We start from the raw sequence: 19,742 nt of genomic DNA, 5'->3' as shown, positions 1-19,742 counted from the left end.
GAATGACTACAGTCCCAGATCCCGAGCTGTAGTTTGTTTGCTAGGAGCAGCTGCAGCACTGGAGTTCCAGCACTGTGAAGCTGCTGTGCGCCTCTTTATCCTTCTGCTCCGCTGCGGCAGGGTTATTGCGGCATTTGGGGGAGTGCCCGAAAGGATTGGGTTTTCTCAACCCCGATCTCGGGTTGGGGTACAGACAATGTGGTCTGTGGCAGATTCTGCTTGCCACCTTTTGCCTCCTCCCAAGAGGGAGTTGGAATTTTGAGCTGGGTGCGCAGCTGCTCTCCTTGTGTGGCATGAGCTCAGTTGTGATGGCGGCAGGTACCCGGGGTCACCGAGACCTTCCAGGGAAAGACTGGGTGACCCGTGATCAGTATTGCAACTTTCCTTCCTTGTGGGGTTTTTTTGCGACTGGAACTCCTTGTCTCAGGCACCCTTGTGCCCACTGATCATCCTGGAAAAATGATCGGGACAAGCAGGCTTGGGGCACCAGCCTGGAGACCCAAAGCCTGTGTTACACGGGTTTTCTTCCGGGTTCTGGCTGGGCAGCTGAGAGTGGACCCGACCGATTCCCACGCTGTGGGAGCCTCCCCTCCCCTGGGAAACACGATTGCTGTTGTTTTAGGGCCCAGAGTTCAGTCTCCTGGTTGCTGCACGGAGTGTGTTGGCCCACTTCTCAGACAGCATGTTCTCCTGGCGCCGCCATCTTGGCCCTCCTCCAATTTTTTATTTTTTAATATTAGTGCCAGTTTATTAATTTTGTATCCCAGCTGTATCTTCCTCCCTCATTCCCTCTTAAACCTATGCTCACTCCCTGATCTCCTCCCTGGCCCTTTCCAAGTCCACTGATAAGGGAGGACCTCCTCCCCTTTCATCTGACTCTGGTTTATCAGGTATCTTCAGGACTGACTGCAAAGTCCTCCTCTGTGGCCTAGCAGGGCTGCTCCTCCCTTGAAGGGTGGGGATGCCAAAGAGCTCGCCATTGAGTTCATGTCAGAAATAGTCCCTGTTCCCCTTACTAGGGTACCCACTTGTATACTGAACTACCAGGGACTATATCCGAGCAGAGGTTCTAGGTTATATCCATACATGGTCCTTGGTTGGAGATACAATCACATATAAGACTTCTGTGCCCAGATATATTTGGTCCTTGTGGAGCTCCTATCCTCCCAGGTCATAAACTCCCCCTTCTTATGATTCCCTGCACTTTGCAGAGGGTTTGGTTATGAGTGTTAGTATCTGCTTTGATACACTGCTATGTAGAATCTTTCAGGGGCCCTTTGTGGTAGACTCCTGTCTTGTTAATTATTTTCTCCTATATCCAATGTCCATCCCATTTGCCTTTCTAAGTGAGGATTGATCATCTTACCCCGGGTCTTCTTTCTTGTTTATCTACTTTAGGTGTATAGATTTCATTATGTTTATCCTATCTTATAGGTCTATATAATTAAGTATATACCATGTGTGTCTTTCTGTTTTGGGGATAGCTTACTCGGGATGATCATTTCTAGGTCCCATATTTGCCTGCAAGTTTCATGATTTCCTTGTATTTTATTGCTGAGTAGTATTACATTGTGTAAAAGAACCACAATTTCTATATCCATTCCTCAACTGAGGGACATCTGGGTTGTTTCCAAGTTCTGGCTATTACAAATAAAGCTGCTGCAAACATGGTTGAGCAAATGTTCTTGTTGTGTACTTGAGCATCTTTTGGATATATGCCTAGGAGTTATATAGGTGGGTCTTGAGGAAGCACTGTTCATAATTGTCAGAGAAAGTGCCAGAATGATTTCCTAAGTGGTTGTACCAGTTTGCATTCCCACCAGCAATGGAGGAGGAATCCCCTTTCTCCACACCTATCCAGCATGTGTTGTCATTTGAGTTTTTGATCTTTGGCATTCATATGGGTGTCAGGTGAAATCTCAGGGTCATTTTGATTTGCATCTCCCTGATGGCTAAGGACATTGAACATTACTTTAAATGTTTCTATGCCATTCTGTATTCCTCTACTGAGAATTCTCTGTTTAGCTCTGCACTCCATTTTTTTAATCAGATTGCTTGATTTGTTGCTTTTTTACCTGTTTAGTTCTTCATACATTCTGGATATCAGCCCTCTGTCAGATAGAGGGTTGGTGAAGATTCTTTCCCAATCTGTAGGCATTAGTTTTGTTCTGATGACAGTGTCCTTTCTCTACAGAAGCTTTTCAGTTTCATGAGGTCCCATTTATTGATTGTTGCTCTTAGAGCCTGTGTTCTTAGTGTTCTGTTCAGGAAGTTGTCACTTGTGCCAATGAGTTCTAGGCTCTTCCCCACTATTTCTTCTAACCAATTTAGAGTGTCTGTTTTTATGTTGAGATCTTTGATCCACTTGGACTTTAGTTTTGTGCAAGGTGATAAATATGGATCTATTTTCATTTATCTGTAGACATGTAGACATCCAGTTGGAACAGCACCATTTGTTGAAGATGCTGTCTTTTTTCCATTGTACAGTTTTGGCTTCTTTGTAAAAAATCAAGTATCCATAGGTATGTTGTTTTATTTCTGGGGCTTTTATTAGGTTTCATTGATACACTATTCTGTTTCAATGCCAATACCATGCACCTTTTTTTTTTTTTTTTTACTATTGCTCTGTAGTACAGATTGAGATCAGGGATGGAGATGCTTCTATACCATCTGTTGTTGTATAGGATCATTTTGGAAATTCTGTGTTTTTTTTTTTTTCATTTGAAGTTGATAATTTTTCTCTCAAGGTCTATAAAGAATCATGTTGTTAATTTGATGGGAATTGCATTGATTCTGTAGATTGCTTTTGGCAGAATAGCCATTTTCACTATGTTAGTCCTATCAATCCATGAGCATGGGCGATCTTTCCATCTTCTGATATCTTCTTCAATTTCTTTTTTTTACAGGCTTGAAGTTGTTCTTAAATAGGTCTTTCACTTGCTTGGTTAGAGTCATACCAAGGTACTTTTTGTTGTTAGTGGCTGTAGTGAAGGATTTTATTCCCCAAATTTCTTTCTCGGCCCGTTTGTCTTTGATGTACAGGAAGGTTTCTGATTTTTTTGAGTTAATTTTGTATCCAGCCCCTTTGCTGAAGGTGTTTATAAGCTGAAGGATTCTCTGGTTGAATTTTTGGGGTCGCTCAGGTATACTGCCATATCATCTGCAAATAGTGAATCTTTGACCACTTTCTTCCTGATTTGTATCCCCCTGTTCTCCTTTAGTTGTCTTATTGCTCTAGCTAGGACTTCAAGTACTAAATTGCAGAGATATGGAGAGAGTGGGAAGCCTTGCCTTGTCCCTGATTTCAATGGGATTGGATTGAGTTTCTCTCCATTGAGTTTGATATTGGCTATAGGCTTGCTGTATATTGTCTTTACTATGTTTAGGTACATGCCTTGTATCCCTGATCTCTCCAAGACTTTAAACATGAATGTGTGTTAGATTTTGTCAAATGCTTTTTTGGCATTTAGAGATGATCATGTGGTTTTTCTCCTTCAGTTTGTTTATATGTTGGATCACATTGATGGATTTCTGTATTTTGAACCACCCTTGCATGCCTGGGACGAAGCCTACTTGGTCATGGTGGATGATATCTTTGATGTGTTTTTGGATTCAATTTGCCAGTATTTTTGAGTATTTTTGCATCAATATTCTTAAGAGAAATAGGACTGAAGTTCTCTTTTTTTTGTTGGGTCTTTGTGTGGTTTAGGTATCAAGGTGACTGTTGCTTCATAAAATGAATTTGGTAATGTTCCTTCTCTTTTTATTTTGTGGAATAGTTTGAGGATGATTGTTGTTAGCACTTCTTTGAAGGTTTGGTGGATTTATGCACTGAAACTATCTAGTCCAGCATTTTTTTTTTTTTTTTTTTTTGGAGCAGCAACTGTTGATGACTGCTTCAATTTCCTTGGGGGATATACGGCTATTCATTCTTTCTACCTGATCTTGACTTAATTTTGGTAGATGGAATCTGTCAGGAAAACTGTCCATTTCATTTAGATTTTCAAATTTTGTGGCCTAAAGGCTTTTGTAGTATGACCTAATGATTGTTTGGATTTTCTCAGTGTCCGTAGTTATATCCCCCTTTTCATTTCTGATTTTACTGATTTGGATAGATTTTCTCTGCCTTCTAGTTAGTTTGGCTAAGGTTTTGTCTATCTTTTTGATTTTCTCACAAAAACAGTTTTTTGTTTCATTGATTCTTTGAATAGTTTTATTTGTTTCTAATTGATTGATTTTAGCCTGGAGTTTGATTATTTCCAGCCATCTCTTCCTCTGTGGTGTACTTGCTTCTTTTTTTTTCTAGGGTTTTCATTTGGGCCATTAAGTTGCTTTTATGAGATGTCCCAAATTTCTTCTTGAAGGCACTTAGTGCTTTGAATTTTCCTCTGAGCACTGCTTTGAATGTGTTCCATAAATTTGGGTATGTTGTACCTTCATTTTCATTGAATTCTAGGAAGTCTTTAACTTCTTTCTTTATTTCTTCCTTAACGCAGCTGTCATTGAGTAGGAAGTTGTTCAGTTTCCATGTGCGTGTATGCTTTTTGTTATTTCCATTGTTGTTGAGGTCCAGCTTCGTCCATGGTGGTCAGATAGAATACAGAGGATTATTTCAATCTCCTTGTATTTGTAGAGGCTTGGTTTGTGAACAACTATATGGTCTATTTTTGAGAAGGTTCCATGAGGTGCTATAAAGATATTATACTCTTTTGAGTTTGGGTGAAAAGATCTGTAGATGTCTATTAGGTCCATTTGATTTAGGAAATATGTAGGTGCCTTTATTTTCCTATTTAGTTTCTGTCTAGTTGATCTGTCCTTTGGTGAGAGTGGGGTGTTGAAGTCTTCCACTATTAAGGTATTGGGATCAATGTGTGATTTATGCTTTAATAATGGTTCATTTACGAATGTAAGTGCTCTTGTATTTAGGGCATAGATGTTCAGAATTGTCATGTCCTCTTGGTGGATTTTTCCTTTCATGAGACTATAGCGCCCCTCCTCATCTTTTTTGATTAATTTTGGGTGAAAGTCTATTTTATTAGATATTAGGATGGATATTAACATAACTACTACAGCTTGTTTTCTTCATCCATTTGCTTGAAAAATATTTTTCCACACCTTTATTCTGAGGTAGTATTTATCTTTGTTGCATAGGTGTGTTTCTTGTTTGCAACAGAATGTTGGATCTTTTTCTGCAACCATTCTGATAGTCTGTGTCTTTTTATTGGAGAGTTGAGGCCGTTGATGTTGATGCCTTTGTAGTTCCTGATCTTTTCTGTATGTTTTCCAGCTCCAGGTTTTTCTCATTTTGTGTTTTCTTTATTTATTCTAATTCTGTTTTCATGTCTTGAACCGTTTCCTTCATCTGTTTGAATGTGGAGTTCTGTTTTTCAATGATGGCTTCTATTTTTTTGTTTGTTTCCTCTCTATATGTCACTAGTTGTGCCTTTACTTGTTTGGCTGTATTTGCCTGTATTTCTGTGAAAGCTTTGTTCATTTCTTCTTTTTTTGCCTCCATTTGTGTGGTTATTTCTTTGAGAGGTTTGTTCATTTCCTCCTTATGAGCCTCTAATAGCTGGAAAAGCATAGTTTTAAAGTCATTTTCTTCTGTATCTAGTGAATTGAAATGTCCATTGATTTGGCAGGTTGCTGGTAGAGCCATGATCTCCTGATTTTTGTTGGGTGTGTTCATATGTCGGCCTCTTGACATCTGCTTATCTGTAACTCTCACTGTTTGTTCCTGGAGTCTATACTTCAGGCTAGGACAGTATTTTTGTGGTTTCTGGACTGTTTTTCAGTAAGATGAGAGAGGGTCACTGGTTTGGGAGTGTGCTTTGTGGTTTCAGCTTTACCTAAGTGAGGAATGTGACATTGGTGCTATTCACATTCAGCAGGCCTTATTTGTATTTTGCTGTAGATTAGCTCAAAACAGTGGAATGAGTTGTTTGAAAGGGTTCCTGTGTGTAGGTAGGTGGAGAAACAAATGTTTTCTTCTCTTGAGATCATTGAATCTTCAATGGAAAGTTTCTGGTTGCTAAATATTCTTGCTAACATAATAATGCACTTGAATTGTTTACATACTTTTTATTCTGTGCTGTGACAGTTATCTTTCTTAATCAATGGTTTTACATAATTAAAAACATTTTCAACCTAAAATTAGAGATAGATTCAGACATCCTTGACTTCTACTTAGAGAACATCTGGCTTTCCTTGAACAATCACTTGACATCTTCTCAAGTCAGGGAGAAACCATAACTTTGACACTCTTTTGTATGCAGACAGACTTTCAAAGCCCTTTTCCAGTGACCAATGTCTGGAATTAAATCACCTGCCCAAATACTTTTCATCATGACTAAAGTGGTCAGTCATGCTCACTTGACTGAAAACAGGTACCGTTCATATCTTCTATCCTAACATGACTCCCAGAAGCTGACATTTTTGGACCCTAAAATGTATAAACCAGAATCAGCTATTCTATTTCTACACTCTGACAATGACTGAGCTGTCAAGCATTGAATGTTATGCACTGTGTTGCTCACTAGAAATACCTTATCATAGGGTCTGATTATCCATTTCTTTATAATATAGTAGACAGAAGCCAATAATTAGGTTAGAATCAATGGCGAGAAAACTTACTACCCACCGAATGTTCAGATAGTATACACTGTCTTGAAAGATAATTATTAATAAAAGCCATTCTTGGGAACTTTTCAGAACACTTGGTGGGTGCTGGAGAAGCAGTGTCTGGCTCAACTGCGCTGTGCTATGCTCCTCTCTCTGCTGTCCTGTACTGGCCAACTCACAGGCTGTAAAACATAGTAAAAGAAATCACTTACTATGATGTTCTTGGGGTCAAACCCAATGCTACCGAGGAATAATTGAAGAGGAAATATAGAAAACTGGCTTTGAAGTAGCACCCTGATAAGAATCCAAATGAAGGAGAGAAGTTTAAACAGATTTCTCAAGCTCATGAAGTTCTTGCTGATTTCAATAAAAGGCAATTATATGATAAAGGTGGAGAGTAGGCAATTGAAGAGGGTGGAGCAGGTAGTGGTTTTGGCTTGCCCATGGAGATATCTTTGATATGTTCTTTCTAGGAGGAAGAAGGATGCAAAGAGATAGGAGAGGTCAAAATGTTGTGCATCAGCTCTCAGTGACCTTAGAAGTCTTGTATAATGGTGCAACAAGAAAACTTGCTCTGCAAAAGAATGTGATTTGTGAGAAATGTGAAGGCTGAAGTGGTAAGAAAGGAGTAGTGGACTGTTGTCCCAACTGCCAGGGGTGACTGGTATACAAATAAGGATTCATCAGATAAGACCAGGAATGGTTAAACAAATCCAGTCCGTGTGCATGGAGTGTCAAGGTCATGGAGAATGCATCAGCCCTACAGACAGATGTAAAAGCTGCAATGGAAGAAAGATAGTTTGAGAGAAGAAGATTTTAGAATTTCATATTGCTAAAGACATGAAATATGGTCAGAAGATAACATGCCATGGTGAAGGAGAACAAGAACCAGGACAGGAACCAGGAGACATTATCATTGTGTTAGACCAGATGGATCATGCTGTTTTCACATGACCAGGAGAAGACCTTTTCATGTGGATGGACATATAGCTGGTTGAAGAACTGTGAGGCTTCCAAAAGCCAATATCCACTCTTGGCAGCCAAACCATAGTCATCACCTCTAATCCAGGTCAGATTGTCAAGCATGGAAATATAAAATGCATGCTAAATGAAAGTATGCTAATATACCATTGGCCATATGAAAAAGAATGTCTAATCATTGAGTATAAGGTAAACTTCCCTGAAAATGCTTTCCCTCTCCTTGTAAACTCTCTTTGCTGGAAAAACTCCTTCCTAAAAGGAAAGAAGTAGAAGAGACTGATGAACATCAGAAGAAGAAGAAAACAGGAAACAGGTTAGGAACCTGCCACAGAGGGCCTCTGAAAGGCTCTGCCCTGAAGACTATCAAAGCAGATGCTGAGACTTATGGCCAAGTGTTGGGCAGAGTGCATGGACTCTCGTGAAAGAAGTGGGAAATAGTAAGAGCTGGAGAGGACAGGAACCCCACAAGGAGAGCAACAGAACCAAAAAATTTGAACACAGTGGACTTTCCAGAGACTGATACTCCAACCAAGGACCATGCATGGAGATAACCTAGAACTCCTGAACAGATGTAGCCATGGCAGTTCAGTGTCCAAGTGGGTTCCATAGTAATGGGAAGAGGGAGTATCTCTGACGTGAACTGATTGGCCTGCTCTTTGATCACTTCCCCCTGAGGGGAAAGCAGCCTTACCAGGCCACAGAAGATGACAATGCAGCCACACCTGATGAGATCTGATAGACTAGGATCAGAAGGAAGGAGAGGAAGACCTCCCCTCTCAGCAGACTTGGGGAGGAGCATGTGTGGAGAAGGGGGAAGGAAGGTGGAATTAGGAGGGGAGGCAGGAGGGGTTTATGGGGGATACAAAGTGCATAAAGTATAATTAATAAAAATTAAAATAAAAAATCAAAAAAGGAAAAAAGAATTGGCTTAGTAAATACTTCATTGGGCAGTGTGACATAATTTTGAAAAAGAAATATGCTCTTTCTCTTTTAGTAAGCTTGCAGTTTACTGTGAATGAATGACCAAGCAAGTGAACAATTTTACTAAAATGTGATGTGATACCAGTTCTATATTATATCTCTTTTGTTCACTTATAACAATAATTACTACTTCACACTGTGGAGAGGGGTTACCAGGAAAAACTTTTCGATAGTGCAAAATTTTACAGAGATCAGAAGGATAAATAAGAATAAAAAGGTAAAGTTGTAGAGTTAGAATATTTCACAGTTCATGTGAAGGCATGAAGAAAAGACAAAAGATACTATATTAGAACAACTAGAAGTAATTTTTCAGGGTAAAGCAGAGAGTGGCAGTCTGAGAATTGCCTGATATGTCAATTTGGTCTTCTTTTCTGTTTGGAGTACCAAGTTTTCATCATACTCTTTTTTTTCTTCTGTAGGAAACTGCTTTAGGAGACACACTGCTACTTTGTATACTGTGGTACTACTGCCTTTGGGGGAGAGATTTTCTTGTTCTAAACACTTAATGGAAATGGTTGCCTATGCGATAAAATTACACAAGAATATTACTTTTTCCGAATTCCAATTTCCAAATTCTAATGTTTCCTTTAACATATAGGATATATTTTAAATTGACTTTTTCCATAAAATACATTTTAATCATTTTCTTTCCCTTCCTCCAGATCCTCCACACCTCCCTACCTATACAACTTCATGTTTTTTTTTTTTTTTTTGTCCTTCTCTCTAAAACCAAAACCAAAACAAAAGCTATTTTGTTATGGATTTTTTTAAACCACAGTTTTAAAAATTGGACACCTGACTCAATGTTTCTAAATTATTTGACCCTGGGGATGCTGTCCATTTTGTATAAACCTTTATTCTACTTACCTTGTTGAACTAAAACCTGTACGATTGCTTTATAGCAGAAACAACCGTATTATAATTAAAAATATATGACAGTTACTGCTGGATAGTACATGTACATTAAATATTTCATGGCTTGGGTTTGTTTTTATAGTGAATAAAGTAAGTTAACCTTAGAATTTGGCTTTAGCAAAGTATTTGAGTGTGTATTTTTGTAGAAACAATAAGATAATGTATTTTGAAGGAGACATAAAAACTCTGTGTGAATCATGACCTAATGACTAGGTCCTCACAGAACATGACTACAAGAAAAGAGTCTGAAATGTGAATAGATACCTTAGAAAAATAACATTATGATAAGGGTTTGTTAAGAAGTATAGGATATGATTTTGGTTCTTAAATCTTTTCATGCACTGGTGAACATGAGAGCCACCAATGAAGAAAGAACTCCAGTATTAAACAGCATAGGGAAATGTCAAATGATGAATGTAATGAGGAAATAAGCTAGCTATCATTTGCTCAGTATGTAGGGATTGTGCTATAACCATCCATCCCCATTTTACAGATGCGGAAACTATAGATGTAGAATTACTTTTTCCTAGATACAAAGATATAATAAGTGAAAAGTCTAGAAGTTTTCTCTCTGTTCCAAAGTTTACATTCTTCTTGTGGAATACACTATACTCTATTTTATAGACAAACATTGGGAGAACCTTCATCACTCTGGATCATTCATGATTTGAGGTATTGTATTTTTGTTTCATTTTTACATATAATATGATATAGTATAAAAGTTAAAGTCAAGAACTGGTTACTAGGTTTAATTTTTCTCTATCCACTAGCTGATTACCTTTTGCAAATCCTCTCTGAATCTCTAAAATAAGTCAAGAAACATATACAGTTAACTGAAAGACCAGTCTAGTACACTGTAAATATATGTGATTTTGATTTATTCCAGCTTTTAATTCTTATAAATGCCTATGAAGAAAGGGGAATATGGCTAAATATAGTCACTTTAACAATGAGAGGAGCCTTTGAGAGATAAAATTTCTGTGAAATTGCCTGGGTTGTAAATTCGAGAGCTGGCACTCAAGTGAGAGCTTGTCTGACCTTGGCTTTTCTCCTCGTTGTGGTCTTTGCTTGCTTACATCTGACAGTTATTCAAGAAAGGGAAATGTCTGTGTCAGCTGAGGTGAGATGATTGGAGAAACTGTTCCTGAAGATGTCACAGAGGAAATTGTGAAGAAAAATCTGTGCAAGAAGCCTGAATGAAGAAAGAATAAATGTGTTGAGGTAGAGGGAGGCCTACATACCCCTCCTTTCAGAAGCATCTGAGGGTGTGAGGAATCCACCTCTCCATTAGTGACAAGAAAGCAAGTGCAGGCCTGTTCAAAGGAGCTGGCTTTCTGGAGTTACACAGAGGCCTTGGGGGCAGGAGGCAGCCCTCACCTTTCCCAGAAGAGGAATCCCAAAGAAAGCTGCAAATGAATGTGAAAGTAATCTCCTAGAGAAATGTGTCTGGAATCTGAAACTCCAGCTTCCAGCAGTTCTGCCTGCTCTGATTCTGGGTGGTTCCTCTGGTCAAACACCTAACAGACCATGATTTCCAGAAGAGAAGCTAGTGTTTGGAGCACCAAATTAGACAGAAATGAATCCAGTGGCTTAATTGAAAGTTTATAAAAAAAATATGTGCAATTATAAGTACATTACCTTGTGAGATAGCTTCCCCCAAGAATGATCTCTCTATCACCAGGTTCCTTCCTTGTACAGTGGAGTCTCTAGGGGGCCATTGTTCTAGCAGTTTGGCTACCTCAGCTGCTACTGCAAACTAATTTTCCTCCATTCCTGAGTATCCAGGGATGTGACTTGCGAAGCCATCCATGTCTTTTTTTTTTTTTTTTTTTTTTGTAAAGGCTGCCAGTTTGCCTACGTGGTTTGTAAGCTTTGCTGATTTGTGCCTGGGAGTCTGTTTAACTGGGGTTTCTGACTGCCTGCCTACCCAAAGCTTCCAGTGGTAATAGCCCTAATTAAGTTTGTTATTCTTTATCTTTTCTCCTTGAGCTTCCTCAGAAACGCTCCCAACTTCAGATGACTCAGATTTTAGAGAAGTGTTTTTTTTCCAGGAAGCAGTTTACTTTAGGCCTCATACAGTCCTTCAAGTCTCACATCAGCACCTGCACACCATATACTTTATACAGAATCACTAAGTTCCTGTAGAGAATTTTCTCTAAGTATCACAATTATATACATTCATGAGCTAAGCAACTTTAGAAGAACCCACCTAGAGAACTCATTGGTGCAAGAGCTTAAAAAAGAACTTAATTTAGCCTGCCTAAAATAAGTGTACCTGTGCATGTTAACTCTTTTATTTGAAAAAAAATGTTATTTTTTATTCCAGTCGTATTAGTCATATAATAAAATTTTAAAAATGAATTTATTTTTATAAATTGCAGTTTATTCACTTTGTAGTTCAGCTTTAGCACCCTCCCTCATTCCCTCCCAATCCCACCCTCTCTCCATCATCTCCTACCACACCACTCCCCAAGTCCACTGATAGGGAGGTCCTCCTCCCTTTCCCTATGACCCTAGCCTATTAGGTCTCAATCAGGACTGGCAGTATTGTATTCCTTTGTGGCCTGGTAAGGCAGCTCCCCTCTCAGGGAGAGGTCATCAAAGAGCCAGCCATTGAGTTCATGTTAGATACAGTCCCTGTTCCCATTACTAGGGAACCCACTTACAGACTGAGGTGCCATGGGTTACGTCTGTGCAGGGGCTACATCTAGGTTATTTCCATGCATGATCCTGGGTTGGAGTATCAGTCTCAGAAAAGACCTCTGGCCCAAACTTTTTGGTTATGTTGCCCTCCTTGTAGAGCTCTTGTCCGCTCCACGTCTTTTTACCTCCCCCTTCTTTCATAAGATTCCCTGCATTCTGCCCTAAGTTTGGCTATGAGTCTCAACATCTGCTTTGATACTTTGCTGGGTAGAGTCTTTCAGAGGCCCTCTGTGGTAAGCTCCTGTCCTGTTCCCTGTTTTCTCCCTCTTCCTATATCCATCCTGTTTGCCTTTCTGAGTGAGGACTGATCATCTTATCCAGGATCCTCCTTCTTGCTTTACTTCTTTAGGTGTACAGATTTTAGTATGTTTATCCTATATTATATGTTTAACATCCACTTGTCCATGTGTGTCTTTCTGCTTCTGGGATACCTCACTCAGGGTAATCTTTTCTAGTTCTCACCATTTGCCTTCAAGTTTCATAATTTCTTTTTTTTTTAATTTCTGAGTAATATTCCCTTGTGTAGATGTACCACAATTTATGTATCCATTCCTCATCTGAGGCACATCTGGGTTGTTTCCAGATTCTGACTATTACAAATAAAGCTGCTATGATCATAGTTGAGCAGAAGTCCTTGTTGTGTATTTGAGTATCTTTTGGATATATGCTTAGGAGTGGTATAGCTGGATCTTGAGGTAGCACTATTCCTAATTGTCTGAGAAAGCGCCAGATTGATTTCCAAACTTGCTGTACATGTTTACATTCTCACCAGCAATGGAGGAGGGTTCCCTTTCTCAACATTCTCTCCAGCGTGTGTTGTCACTTGAGTTTTTGATCTTATCCATTTTGATGGGTGTAAGTTGAAATCTCAGGTCCTTTTGATTTGCATTTCCCTGATGACTAAGGATGTTGAGCATTTCTTTAAGTGTTTCTCTGCCATTTGATATTCCTATAGAGAGAATTCTCTGTTTAGCTCTGTGCCCCATTTTCTTAATTGTTAACTCTAAAAATGTGTGGTATGCTGAGTTATAGCAATGAGAGACAGAAAGAAAAATTTTCTGAGATCGAAAGCAGGAAGTTCAAAGTTGGCTTGTCAGAGAAAATGCTTTCTTGCATTTGTGAGATGCAGCGGAGAACTGTTTTGACATAAATTAAGAGATGAGAATTATATTTAATGACTTCTCCAGGAATGATACGTTAGCTGTGTGTAACTGTATCATTTATATATGGGAATGAATTATGCTAACTTCAGGATTCTCAAGGCTCAAATGGCAGGGACCAACACAGACCTTCATATATGTTATGATTTTCCAGGATTTCTGGTCAATGAATGGATAAAGCGGGACCATTTTATTGTAATGAAAATATCAAGAGAAACCTACAGTTAAAGAGCCTTACTTGGATCTTGGTAACAATGAAGAGTGAGACAAAATTAATATCCAAGCAGGAAAGGTCTACACTGCACTGATTCATTAGGAATTAGTATTTAGGACATGTTTACTTTCTTTTAAAATGGCTTTAGTCACTCTCATTATGTAGTGATAACATGAATTAAATTTTTATACTCCTTGTTTACCAATCTTTCTCTTAATCTGTTGTCTTGATACATTGACATATATTCAGAAATATTTCAAATGTTTAAATACTGTAGCTTAGCTATCTCTTCTCTTTTGGTCTCAATTGTCAGCTCAGCTAAATGCCTGTTTGTTGATAGGAGTTGTGTCTGGTAGGGGGAGTAAATGGGAAGTTGCATGATTTTACATCTAGTCTTGGTCAGTTGTTTGAATGTAAGAATACATAAAATAGGAGAATAGAATAAGTAAAGACTAAAGAATTACAAGATCAGTCAGGTAAAATAAGCAACAGATTTGAACTTGTTGGTAAAAGAATGTTTAAATAATGGATCATGGACTTCAGGCTGGGGAAGAAGGAAAAATGAAACCAGAAATGGATGAATTGATTGACTGAGGTTGTTTGAATGTAAAAGTTCTTATTTAGGCTCGTGTATTCGAACACTTGGCTCCTAGTTAGTGGTGCTATATAGAGCACTATGGAAGTTTTAGAAATTACAGCCTTGTTAATGGAAACGCATAGCTGAGAATGAGTTTTGAGATTTTATTCTTCTTCTCTGTTTTCCATGTGAAGATAAAATGTGATCAAAAGCTTTCTGCTGGTTGGGCAGACTAACAGGATATGGTTCCAAACAAAACAAAACAAAACAAAACAAAACAAAACAAAACAAAACAAAACAAAACAAAAACACAATGATATAGGCAAATGGTATAGAATTCAAGAGAAGACAGTGATGAAGAACAAGAGAAAAACTATTGTTATCCCAAAGAGAGGAAAGTTGTCTATAAGAGAGTTGGAAGCAGTACTGAAAAGGTTAGGGTAATTGATTTTTAAATTTGTTTACCTATTTTAATACCCCATATAGAGACTTCCATATGAAGCCAATTTAACATAGGAAAATGATTTGTGGTTTGTGAGATCCTCTTTGGAAAAATACTCATACCATGTTCATTCTATGAACTAGCACATTTAAGTCATTTATGTAGAGCATAAGATCAGAGGGATTTTGCAATGGTATTGCATGCTGTTCTTTCCAGATAAGGAAATTCAATCATTCCCATTTACAGTGAATGGAACAGATAATGGATCTGTGGTCAGATTTAACGTAAAGTTATTGATTTTACTCTTTTAAATTGGCTATCACTTTTTAATTGAGTGATGATGTACAAGTTGCTTGAACCTCCCAAGAGAATGCCGAGGAATCCAGACTGCATAGTAGTGATAAATGATAACATTTGTAGCCTTGCTTCCCTGGTAAGAGCAGTCATTTGTCAACTCCATAGAACTTAACAGCCATTTATATTAGTTTCAGGTAAGAACTTTCTGATATTCGCAACATTAGTGATTTTGATCATTAGAATACAACTGATGTAATTCATATTTAATTTTAACTCATTTTAAACAAACATACAATGAATACAAGTTCTGGAGTGAAGTGCATTTATATTTGATTTGTACACAATTAGTGTGTTCTATCTTGTTTATTTAATCACTTTAAAAAATAAGATGTTCCATCATTTTTAAAAATTATTTTTATTTTTATTAATTACAGTTTATTCAACTTCTATCTTCCCTACAACTACCTCCTGCACCCCTCCCTCCCTCTTCCCCACCTGTGCCAATCCACCAGTCCACTGATAAGGGAAGTCCTCCTCCTCCCTCTAATCTTAGTCTCATCAGGAGTGGCTGCATTGTCGTCCTCAGTGGCCTAGTAAGGGAGCTCTCCCCTCAGGGGGAGTTTATCAAAGAGCAGGGCAATGAGTTCATGTCAGAGACAGTCCCTGTTCCCATTACTATGAACCCACTTGGACACTGAACTGCCATAGGCTATTTCTGTGCAGGGGTTCAAGGCCATCTCCATGAGTGGACCTTGGCTGGAGTATCAGTCTCAGAAAAGACCCTGTGCCCAGACTTTTTGGATCTGTTGCTCTCCTTGTAGAGCTCCTGTCTTCTCCAGGTCTTACTATCTCCTATTTCTTTCAAAAGATTCCCTGCACTCTGTCCAAAGTTTGGCTATAAATCTCAGCATCTGCCTTGATACCATGCAGGGTAGAGCCTTTCAGTGGCCCTCTGTGGTAGGCTCCGGTCCTGTTTCCTGTTTTCTCCCTCTTCCAATATCCATCTTCTTTGCCTTTCTGAATGGGGATTGAGAATCTTAGCCAGAGTCCTCCTTCATGATTAGCTTCCTTAAGTGTACAGATTTTAGTAGGTTTAACCTATATTATATGTTTATGTCTAATATACCCTGTGTGTCTTTCTACTTCTGGGATACCTCACTCAGGATGATCTTTTAAAGTTCCCAACATTTTCCTGGAAATTTCATGATTTCCTTGTTTTTTTTTTTTTTTTATTGCCGAGTAATATTCTATTGTGTAGATGTACCACAATTTCTGTACCCATTCCTTAACTTAGGGACATCTGGGTTGTTTCCAGCTTCTGGCTATTACAAATAAAGTTGCTACAAACATGGTTGAGCAGATGTCCTTTTTGTATACTTGAGCATCTTTTGGATATATGCCTAGGAGTGGTATAGCTGGATCTTGAGGAAGTGCTATTCCTAATTGTCTGAGAAAGCACCAGATTGATTTCCAAATTGGTTGTACAAGTTTGCATTCCCACGAGCAGTGGAGGAGGGTCCCCCTTTCTCCACAACCTCTCCAGCATGTGTTGTCACTTGAGTTTTTGATCTTAGCCATTCTGATGGGAATAAGGTGAAAACTCAGGGTTGTTTTGATTTGCATTTTCCTGATGACTATGGTTGTTGAACATTTCTTTAAGTGTTTCTCTGCCATTCTATATTCCTCTATTGAGAATTCTCTGTTTAGTGCTGTACCCCATTTTTTAATTGGATAACTTGATTTGTTGCTCTTTAACTTCTTGAGTTCTTTATATATTCTGGATATCAGCCCTCTATCAGATATAAAGCTGGTGAAGATCTTTTCCCAACCTGTAGGCAGTTGGTTTTGTTTTGATGACAGTGTCCTTTGCTTTACAGAAGCTTTTCAGTTTCATGAGGTCCCATTGATTGATTGTTGCTCTTAGAGCCTGTGCTGTTGGTGTTCTATTTAGAAAGTTGTCTCCTGTGCCAATGAGTTCAAGGCTCTTCCCCACTTTTTCTTCCAACAGGTTTAGTGTGTCTGGTGTTATGTTGAGGTCTTTGATCCTCTTGGACTTTATATTTGTGCACTGGGATTAGTATGGACCTATTTGCATTTTTCTATATATAGACATCCAGTTAGACCAGCACCATTTGGTGATGATGCTATATTTTTCCATTGTACAGTTTTGGCATTATTGTCAAAAAATCAGGTGTCCATAAGTGTGTGGGTTTATTTCTGGGTCTTCTATCTGATTCCATTGTTTAACCAGTCAGTTTCTATGCCAGTACCATGCAGTTTTTATTACTGTTGCTCCACAGTACAGCTTGAGATCAGGGATGGAGATACCTCCAGAAGATCTCTTATTGTAGAGGATTGTTTTAGCAATTCTGGGTTTTTTGTTATTCCATATTAAGTTGAGAATTTTTCTTTCAAGGTCTGTAAAGAATTGTGTTCTTAATTTGATGGGAAATGCATTGAACCTGTAGATTGCTTTTGGTAAGATGACCATTTTTGCCTATGTTAATCCTGCCAAGCCATGAGCATCGGAGATCTTTCCATCTTCTGATATCTTTGTCTAATTCTTTCTTCAGAGAAATGAAATTTTTTTCATCCAATCTTTGACATGCTTGATTAGAGTCATACCAATGGACTTTATGTCATTTGTGGCTATTGTGAAGGGTATGGTCTCCCTAATTCTTTCTCAGCACTTTTGTAATTTTTATATAGGAGGGCTACTGATTTTTTTTTTTTTTTGAGTTGATTTTGTATCCATCCACTTTGCTGAAGGTGTTTATCAGCTGTAGGAGTTCCCTGGAAGAACTTTTGTGGTCACTCAGGATTACTATCATATCATCTGAAACAGCGATTCTTTGACTTCTTCCTTTCCAATTTGTATCACCTTGATCTCTGTTAATTGTCTTATTGCTCTAGCAAGGACTTCCAGAACTATGTTGAAAAGATATGGAGAGAGTGGGCATCCTTGCCTTGTCCGTGATTTCAGTGGGATTGATTTAAGTTTCTCTCCATTCAGTTTGATGTTAGCTATAGGCTTGCTGTATATTGCCTTTGCTATGTTTAGGTATGTGCCTTGTATCCCTGATTTCTCCAAGACTTTAAACATAAATGGATATTGGATTTTGTCTAATGCTTTTTAAGCATCTAAAAAGTTTATCATGTGGGTTTTTTTCTTTCATTTTGTTTATATGGTGGATCACATTGAAGGATTTCTGTATATTGAACCACCCCTGCATACCTGGGATGAAATCAACTTGGTCATAATGGATGATATATTTGATTTGTTCTTGTATTCGGTTCGCAAGTATTTTGTTGAGTATTGTTGCATCAATGTTCATAAGGGAGATGGGCCTAAAATTCTCTTTCTTTTTTGGGTCTTTGTGAGGTTTCAGTACTAAGGTGACTGTGACTTCATAGAATGAGTTTGGTAGTGTTCCTTCTGTTTTTATTTTGTGGAATAATTTTTAGAGAATTGAAGTTAGCTCTTCTTTGAAGGTCTGGTAGAATTCTGCACTGAAACAATCTGGCCCCAGGCATTTTTTTTTTTTTTTTTTGGATGGGAGACTTTTGATGATTGCTTCTATTTCCTTAGGGAATATAGGACTATTTAATTGAATTACCTGGTCTAGATTCAGCTTCGGTAAGTGGAATCTATCAAGAAAATTGTCCATTTCATTTAGATTTTCAAATTTTGTGGCATATAATCTTTTGAAGTAGGTCTTAATTTTTTTTTAATTTCCTCAGAGTCTGTTGTTATGTTCCCCTTTTCATTTTTGATTTTGTTAATTTGGATAGTGTCTCTCTGCCTTTTAGTTAGTTTGGCTAAGGGTTTTTCTATCTTGTTGAAATTCTCAGGGAACCAGCTCTTGTTTCACTGATTCTTTGAATTGTTTCTAATTGATTGATTTCAGTCCTGAGTTTGATTATTTCCAGCTGTCTACTCCTTTTTGGTGTGTCTGCTTCCCTTTTTTTTTCTAGGGCTTTTAGGTGAGCCATTAAGTTGCTTGAATGAGATGTTTCAAAAATGTTTTTGAAGGCACTTAGTGCTATTAACTTTCCTCTTAGGAATGCTTCATTGTGTCCCATAAGTGTGGGTATGTTGTGCCTTCATTTTCAATGAATTCTAGGAAGACTGTAATTTCTTTATTTATTTGTTCCCTGATCCAGCTGTCATTTAGTAGCGAGTTGTTCAGTTTCCAGGTGTGTGTAAGCTTTTTGCTATTTCATTTGTTGTTGAGGTCCAGCTTTATTCCATGGTAATCAAATAGGATACAAGGGATTATTTCAATCTTCTTGTATCTGCTGAGGCTTGCTCTGTGATCAACTAAATTGTCTATTTTGGAGAAGATTACATGAGGTGCTGAGAAGAAGGTAAATTCTTTTATGTTTGGGTGTAAAGTTCTGTAATTGTCTGTGAGGTCCATTTGATTCATGACCTCTGCTAGAGTTATTGTTTATTTGTTTAATTTCTGTTTTGTTGAGCGGTCCTTTGTTGAGAGTGGAGTGTTGAAATTTCTCAATATTAATGTGTGGGTATCTATGTGTGGTTTAAGTTTTATTACTGTTTCTTTTACAAATGTGGGTGCCCTTGTATTTGAGGCATTGATGTTCAGGATTGTCATGTCTTCATTGTGGAATTTTCTCTTGATATGTATGAAGTGTCCTTCCCCATCTCTTTTGTTTAATTTTGGTTAAGTCATTTTATTAATTATTATAATGGCTACTTCTTCTTGCTTCCGGGTCCATTTGCTTGGAAAACTATCTTCCAGTCCTTTTCTCTCAGGTAATGTCTGTCTTTGTGACTTACGTGTGTTTCTTGTGTGCAAAGATTGTTGGGTCTTGTTTATGTATCCA

At 38.2% G+C, this 19,742-nt stretch overlaps 1 pseudogene; it reads left to right on the top strand.

Moving 5' to 3' along the window:
• The first annotated feature begins 308 nt into the window (after positions 1-308).
• The window catches only part of LOC129677652 (dnaJ homolog subfamily A member 1-like), a 38,309-nt pseudogene continuing 18,875 nt past the window's right edge, over positions 309-19,742 (top strand).

The sequence above is a fragment of the Psammomys obesus genome, unplaced genomic scaffold (assembly GCF_907164565.1).
Source record: "Psammomys obesus unplaced genomic scaffold, mPsaObe1.curated_primary_1811, whole genome shotgun sequence".
NCBI classification, from domain to species: Eukaryota; Metazoa; Chordata; class Mammalia; order Rodentia; family Muridae; genus Psammomys; species Psammomys obesus.
Note: the sequence above shows the minus strand (reverse complement) of the source record. Positions and strands in the feature narration are given on the sequence as shown.